Genomic DNA, 8860 nt, shown 5'->3' on the forward strand with positions numbered 1-8860 from the left:
CTAATGCAGCAAGACCTACTGGCAAAATTAGGAACAAATTTGGAATAAAATTCCGCCATGCCTAAGAAAACTTGTACATCTTCTCTTTTAACAGGATCCGCAAAATTAACTACAGTTTTAACTAGATCCTCTTTCGGTTTAACACCTTGAGAAGAAATTACATGTCCTAAATACGTGATATCTGAACATGCAAACTTGCATTTTTCTCCCTTGAGTGTGATTCCCTTACTACGAAATTGTTTTAAGACTTCTCTAACTTTGGAAAGATGTTGTTCAAGAGTGTTAGAAAAAATGAGAACATCATCTTGAAAAAATCTAACACCATCAGTTTTCCCAAGAATATGATACATTAGTCTTTGAAATACAGAAGCAGCAGAGCACAAACCAAATGGCATCCTATTAAACTTAAACACACCAAAGGGAGTGATGAAAGATGTCAACAATTTTGATTCTTCACACAATTGAACTTGGTGATAAGCTGAACTCAAATCTAATGTCGTAAAATATTTTGCCTCTCCTAAAAGACAGACCATTTCATTTATGTTTGGTAAAGGAAATTTGTCTTCAATCACAGCTTTGTTGAGATGTCTAAGGTCCACACAGTCTAATATCTCCCGATTTCTTCACAGCAACAACAATGGGGGCGACCCATTGTGCAGCCTCGACTTCTTCAATGATGCCTTCAGATTGTAACCTTTGTAATTCAGATTTAACCTTGTCTTGTAAAGTGAAAGGAATTTTTCTTACTTTGCACGCTACAGGGCTGACACCCTCCTTAAGACAAATACGATGTTTGTATCCCGTAACGCACCCTACTTTAGAAGAAAATACATCAGAAAATTCACCTATGATGTCGTCTTTGATGCTGCAAACATTTTGAACTAATACTTGAGGAATAGAATTGGGATTTAATATAATCCCAAGCATCTTCTGATGTGGCCAACTCAGAATTGTGTCACCAACAACTGGAACATATATTTTCTCTGAAATTGTGTTCCCTTTAAAGGTTATGGCGGCTTCAAAGTAACCCTTGAGCTCAATAGGTTTACCGCCATAACTGTAGGGAATGATATCAGGATCCAGTAAAGAAACTCTTCCCATAAAATGCTTAGTGAAATCCGAAACTGATACTAAGGAAAGTTTCGCGCCCGAATCCATCATCATAGAAATAGATGTTCCGTTGACATCCACAAAATCCGAAGGGTACTGACAAGTATTATTGGCACACAATTAACATCATAAATAATCTGAAGAACAAAATCTCGATCATCATTACAATCAATTTCCTGAACTTTGACTTTAGACTTAGAAAATGATTTGCAATACTTAGCAAAATGTCCCTTCTTGGAACATTTGTTACAAATAATATGAATAGCAGGACAATCTTGGCTATTAGCTAAATGAGTTGTAGAACCACACCTAAAACACATCAGTTTTGCTCTAATGTTTGCTTGAAACTTGTTATTAGTTTTTGTATTTATAGCTTGGACCTCCATAGAAACACCTTTGGATTTCCTCAAATTATCAATACAAGCCATCGAATGTTCAACTTGCTTAGCAATGATTAACACTTCATCTAGTGATGGATCACTTTTGACCCATAATGCTTCTCTTACTTTGTCGCATTTATATTCAAGCATGAATTGGTCTCTAATACGTTCTTCTAGATTTTCTCCGAAGTTACATGATGAAGCTAGTTTGCGTAAAGCTGTGACAAAATCTTCAATAGATTCATCATCCATCTGCTTACGTTTCCCAAAATAGTAACGTTGTAAAATGATAGAAACTTTGGGAAGAAAGTGATTGTCCAGTCTAAGTAAAGTAGAATCAAATTCATTCAAAGAGTTGTCACCTTCCGCACCATCTGATGTTGTTATTGCAGGTAAAGTTTCCAAGATTTCTTGACCCTCCGCACCAAGACAATGTTGTAAAACAGAAGTCTTTCTTTCAGAGGATAGGTTGCTGCCACAGACGTGCATGTAAGTCAGGAAAACCTTTTTCCATTTTTGCCACGATATAGGAGGTTCTCCAGGAAGCGCAAGAAAAAATGGTGGAGGTGTAATGTTCTGCATAATCACTTATTATTACAGGGAAAGAAAAAAAAATTTACAAAAAAATGTAACACAGAAAATGAAGTGCCACTTAAAAGAAATAAAATATCCAGAAAAAAACAATGACAGAGTAGAGCAGGCCAACTTGTTTCCAAAAATAAACGTAATAAAATAGCAGTTTTAAACGGATAATTTAGAGCTAAACTCTGTTTATTTGTTGAATAACTCGAGTTGAAAAACGAGTCGTCGTATCCCCTGTGGAGCGTGTTTCCCTTGAATACAGCCGAGTAAATAAACAGCGCGTGTATCTCAAGAGAGCGCGGCCGGGAAATAAAGGCACGCGTTCACGTTGCCATGGCAACAAATTCAACAGCAGGTAAATAAACAGCGCGTGTATCTCAAGAGAGCGCGGCCGGGAAAGAAAGGCTTGCGTTCACGTTGCTTTGGCAACAAAATCAACAGCACGCGTCTCCAGAGGCACGAGGAAAGGAGACAGTTGAAAGACGCGTCTATTAAATTTATAAATAGACACAAAAAGAATTACCATGTGGCTCAAAAACAGGTTGAAAAAATAAAAATAAAAAAAATGTGAGCCACAAAAAACAGAGGAAAAAAAAATTACAGTACCTTTTTTTTTCTTAACGTTAGAAGCTGAATAAATGAAGATGTTGAAGTTTCCAAGGTACAGTTTCAGAAGTCTCGAACCACCCTTGTCGCCAAAATGTAGTGAATCTGTCATCCAAGGCAGAAATTCAAGTTGACACTTGTAGTTGATTAAATGTACGTTTATTTCCAGTTTGATGCGTAAAAGAAACTTCATCCACCCACAAGTCAAGATCCTCCAATCTCCTCACATCTCCTTCCCAGACTCCCCCAGCATTCCAAATTCCAGAGAGTCTATGAGCCTAAAGGAAGGCAGGGGAAGCATTGGGAGAAACCAACTAAGAGAAATACATAACTAAAAGAAACACAATACATATAAAGGGAAACCATGCTGAGATAAACACAATAAAGAAATAGTAATAACACCACAACCACTCTGCTCTTTTCACCACTCTACACAGCTGCACACCACACTACTCCACTCCGCACCACTCTATGCCACTGCACTTTACACAACTAGACTATTCTGCACGACTCAGTTGTAGCCAGCTAATTTGCAATTTTGTGTATTTTCTAAACTGTTCCAGCTTTGCGAAATACAAAGCTTATGAAGTTCTTTAAACAAATAAATGTAAGTTGGCCTCAGCTCAGAGCCCTCCATCCCACTCCTCTTACCTGAGTCCTGGGTGCCCTGCCTCCATGTGTTTGCTGGAGGATGTCCTACATGAGACACTCAGCATCAGGACATCATACATGGAAGGCCACAAAGGATAAACCTTATCTCAAGTAAAGTTAGGAGACTTAACCTACTCTGAAAAGTGTGGAGTTTCCTAATCCCGCCCAACTTCATAAATTAAGTCTTCATTTAACTCACCACAAATTTAATATAACTTCACAGGGACCTTGGAGCATTTCCATCAAATACATTTTAGGGAAATAGCGGCAAATAGTTTATTTTAAACATTTTAGGGCTGCAATAGGGGTGGAAACTAAATACAATTTAAATGTCATTTTACAGGGGAAGTTCCCAAATTAATTTGACAAAAGATGGATAGTTCAATTATATTTTACTACTATTCTCTACTCTAGTATACGACACACCACTCCACTCCACGACACTCTTCTCCATTCCACTCTACTCCACTATATGACACTCTACGACACTCTGCTTGACTCTATGCCATATGACTCAAGGCCACCCTACTAGATCCTATTTCCGTCTATTCCGCTTTATCCTACGACATTCCACTCAATGGCACTCCACAGCACTCTATGTCACTCCACTCTACGCCACTCTACGACACTCCACTCAGAGACACTCTGTGCCACTTTACTCCACTCCACGCATTCTAGGCCACTCTAGCACCTTACTACATTCTACGCTTTGCCACTCCACTGCACAACACTTTACTCCAATCTATGACTCTTAACTTCAGTTTACATTATGCCGCTTTTTGCCCCTCCACTCTACACTACTCCACTCTCAAACACTCTTCGACACTCTATGCCACTGTACACCACTTCACTCTACTCCACTCTGCATCACTCCACTCCATCTATGACACTCCACTCCACTCTATTCGCCTCCATTCTACTACACTCTATGCCACTCTATGCCACTCCATTGTACTCCACTCAACACTATGTCACTCTATTCCACTCTACGCCACTCTGCTTCACTTTAAGCCACTCTACTCTATGATCCTCTACTATATGACTCTCCACAACACTCTATGGCACTCTACTCCACTCCACTCTGACACTTTACTCTACTCCACTCCATGACACTTTACTCTCCCACACTCCACTCTATGCCATTCTACTCCATTCTACTCTACCTATGCCACTCTACACAACTCCAGGACAATCTATGACCTCCCTCCACTCAATGCCACTCCACTCTACTCCACTCTATGCCTCTCTATGCCACTCCATTGTACTCCACTCAACACTCTGTCACTCTATTCCACTCTACGCCACTCTGCTTCACTTTACGCCACTATACTCTATGATCTTCTACTATATGACTCTCCACAACACTCTATGGCACTCTACTCCACTCCACTATATGACACTTTACTCTATGACACTCCACTCTATACCACTCTACACCACTATACGCAACTCCAGGACAATCTATGAGAGCCCTCCACTCAATGACACTCCACTCTATGCTATGCTACTCTATGCCACTCCACTCTATGACATTCTACTCCATTCTACTCTACTCTACTCCTTTCTTTGCCACTCTACGCAACTCCAGGACAATCTATGACCTCCCTCCACTCAATGACACTTCACTCTATGCCATGCCTCTCTATGCCACTCCACTATATGACATTCTTCTCCACCTAAACCACTCCTTAACACTATACAACTCTCTACTCCACTCCACTCTAATCTCCGACATTCTTCTCCACTCTACGCCCCTCCACTCTACGACACTCTATTCCATGACACTCTACTCCACTCTACTAGGCCACTGCACTCCACTCTATTACACTCCACTCTAAAACACCCCACTCTATGACCCTATATGCCACTTTACACCCCTCCACTCTATGACACTCTATGCTACTTTACTTCACTCTATGCCACTCCACACTATTCCACTCCATTCTATGACATTCTACCTCTCTCCACTCTATGACACTCTACGCCACTTGACTCTAGTCCTCTCCATCCTGCCACACTCCATGACACTCTACGACACTAGTCTCTTGGCCACTTTACTCTACGTCGTTCCCCTCCATGCTACACCACTACACTCTATGACACTTTGCTCCACACTATGCCACGCCACTCCACGCCACTCCACGCCACTCTCCTCTTTGGCACTAACTTAGCCATGCTGAACAGCAGCCATGCTGATGTACATTATGGATGAAAAACACATTGGCAAAGTCAATAGCTCGTGCATGGGTGAGACCCACTGGCTTTGCCAATGTCTCTTTATAATGAGTTTGACATTACAACGGGAAGAAGGCCCGGCCTAGAGCATCACTTAGAGCACAGTGGGAGACTTGAGAGCTCTGTTTTCAATGATTTGTGAAACAACAGTGGCCTGTACAACCTTAAACTGGTCCCATCAGCTAATGTTAAGCCACGTGCCCTTAGCAAACAAATAATCATTATAACGATAAAAAATAAACACATAATAATGTAAGGAAGTGCAATTCCCAGAAAGAAAAATCATGCTTGTAAAACAAAAAGTCTGGTAGGATGAAAGCCTCACATATGACCAGGACTGAGTGCCTGGCGGTTTGAGTGTCAAAAAACAAATGGTAAAACCACCATTATTTGTAATAGTGAGAGATGGATGGATCCTGGCTCTGCAAACCTGCACGTGTTTTCCTCGGCGTTTAGATGTTCAGTGGGTGGTTAAAGGGCGGTCTGGGGGATGAAGATGCAGAAACTGCGGGGGCTGCGTTACAGGGAGACCCCCGGTTCTGGAGGATGCTGAACCCTCTCCCAAGGCCCACCACAGACACAGCTCAAATGTGTGAGATCTCACCGTGTGAGACGGGTCTGTAATAAGCGAGGTTGTTGAGGGACCAATGCATAGTTACTGTCCGAAATGTTGCATATATCATTCATAAAACACGGACTACACAGATTTTTTTTAATCTTTAATTTATCCAAATGCAAAAGAAAACATGGGGCGGCTCCTCAATATGGGGAGGAGCATCCCCCCCGCCAGCAGCAACCGCTGCAAATCCTTTTACAGGGGAAGGATGATAAACTCGGTTTATTATCCTTTCTGTGTAAAAGGGGCGGGGCACTGGGGGGTGACGGGCCGAGGGGAGTGCTCTGTGCACTCCCCCTCACTGCCCAGGTATGTGTAGCCAGCCGTCTCAGGCGGCCAAACACACATGCGCACTGCTGCCAGGATGGAGAGAGCAGCACAATCTCCCAGTCTGCCAGGGAGAGCCCTGGCTGGGCGCTTCCAAGGGCGCTCCCAGCCAGTGCTGTCAGGATCGGCGCAGGGCAGGCTGGGAGCCTGTGTCTGCAGCAGCGACGGGAGAGGAGCGGCGCATGGCACGGGAGCAGAGGTACGTTTTAAAAAAAAAAAATTATTCTTTGATTATTTTTCCCGTGTCCCCCCCCCTCCCCCACCTCACCCTCATCCCCTCCCCCCATCCCTGCTGCCCCACCCAGCCACGCATCCGCTCCTGGTTGAGTGCGCCCGCAGTGTCGGATCACACCACAGAGAGTGGGATTGTGGAGTCACTCACTGGAAGTGAGTGCACCCGCAGTGTGTGAGTCACATCGCAGACAGTGGGACTGTGGAGTCACTCACTGGGAGTGAGTGCACCCGCAGTGTGTGAGTCACATCGCAGACAGTGGGACTGTGGAGTCACTCTGGGTGTGAGTGTGCCTGCAGTGTGTGAGTCACATCAAGAGTGGGACTGTGGAGTCACTCACTCCTCGTGAGTGTGCATACAGTGTCTGGAGACCTGGAAACTCCCAAGCTAGCAGTATGATTGTGCCGGAATGATACAAGTTGATGAGACTGAAATAATGACAATGAGGGCGGGAGGAATGAAGGGCGGGAAGCGAGGGAGTGCAGATAAGGAAGGTGGGGAGGAAGAGGGATAAAGAAGGGAAGAAGCGAGAGGCGTGGAAGGAGGGCACAGGTGGAATACGAGAGCCTGTGGTTCTCCAGGTTTCTAATAATGTGATGCAATGTTTGCCTGATAAGAACAGATAAAACACTTCTGCCGAAACCCGGGATCGAACCAGGGACCTTTAGATCTTCAGTCTAACGCTCTCCCAACTGAGCTATTTCGGCGGCCACGTATTCCTCTGTGATCATAATGATTGTACTGCAGATACCGTGGGGGGCAGGTACAGGACTAAAGAGTTCACAGGTTTTACCCCAGACGCACAGGACTCGTCGCCAGGGTCACAGGACTCTCCGCCAGGGTCAGAGAGCTCATTACCAGGGCCACAGGTCTCCTCCCCAGGGTCACAGGACTCAGCCCCAGGTTCAGAGGTCTCACCCCACGTACACGGGTCTCACCCCAGATTCAAAGGTATCATCCCCAGGGTCACAATTCTCACTCCAGGGTCACAGGGTTCACCCCTAGTGTCACAGGACTCATCCACCACCACCATCACTCCCTCCCTTACACTGACAAGCCTCGCCGGGGGTCGCTGCCTCCTCCCAGCACTGAAGACCAGAGACTGAGCTGACATTTTAAGCGGTAACTCCATCGATGCTCCGACACTTCCCGAAGATCAACCACATCCGAGCAGGAGAAACTGCCCCTGACCTAACCCCGGCCCCTCTTCCCCTCCATCGGGACCCTCAGAGACCTCACTCGGTGCTTGCACACCGACGCCTTCCCCTCCATGGGACCCTCGGAGACCTCACTCTGTAACCTCCACATTGCCCCCTTCTCTCCAGGGCCAATTCGGTGTCTGACCCGTCAGACCTCACTCAGCCCCTCCATTCCGCGCCGCCTTCTCACCAGGGCCCGGTTGGTGTCTGACCCGTCAGAACTCACTCAGTAACCTCCACACTGGCCGCCTTCTCACCAGGGCCCCTTCGGTGTCTGACTCGTCAGACTTCACTCAGTCCTTCAACACTGACCCCTTCTCTCATGGGCCCCTTCGGTGTCTGACCCGTCAGACCTCACTCAGTAACCTCCACACTGGCCGCCTTCTCTCCTGGGCCCCTTCGGTGTCTGATCTTACTCAGACCCTCCACACCGCCCCCTTCTCACCAGGGCCCGGTTGGTGTCTGACTCGTCAGATCTCACTCCACGGGTGATTCAAGCATCGAACCCACCGTCGATAACGGCCCGGCCTCTGTCCTTTTCGGCCCTCGTCATTGCCTCCGGGGTGTAAGCGTGGGGATGTCCAGGGTAACAGGAGGTGTGATGTCCCCACCACCCCCGCAGAGGGGACTTTCTCTTTCAGGCGTTCCCCAGACACTGACTGACCAAAGAGGACAGACACAACCTGTCACACGGCCTCACAGTGAGCACACAACCAGGGGGTCGATGTGAATCCGAACCCCCCAGAGAAGTAGGCGCCCCCTGGCGGGGAGCTCGGACACTGCGCCTCTTCCTGTGCCATAAACCTTGATGCCCTTTCAGCTGCTCTGGAACAAACACATCTGCCCCACCCCCGACCGGGCATTATCCCTCATTAGTGTCACACCGTGGGTGTGACGTATTCATTATTTGGTGCCTGTGGTC

At 45.9% G+C, this 8860-nt stretch overlaps 1 non-coding gene across 1 annotated transcript; it reads right to left on the reverse strand.

Moving 5' to 3' along the window:
* Positions 1 to 7373: 7373 nt before the first annotated feature.
* TRNAF-GAA (transfer RNA phenylalanine (anticodon GAA)) lies at positions 7374 to 7446 on the reverse strand. Its single transcript has one exon. It is a non-coding gene; the product is annotated as a tRNA-Phe (tRNA).
* Positions 7447 to 8860: the final 1414 nt, after the last annotated feature.

This window comes from Pleurodeles waltl, unplaced genomic scaffold (assembly GCF_031143425.1).
Source record: "Pleurodeles waltl isolate 20211129_DDA unplaced genomic scaffold, aPleWal1.hap1.20221129 scaffold_67, whole genome shotgun sequence".
NCBI classification, from domain to species: Eukaryota; Metazoa; Chordata; class Amphibia; order Caudata; family Salamandridae; genus Pleurodeles; species Pleurodeles waltl.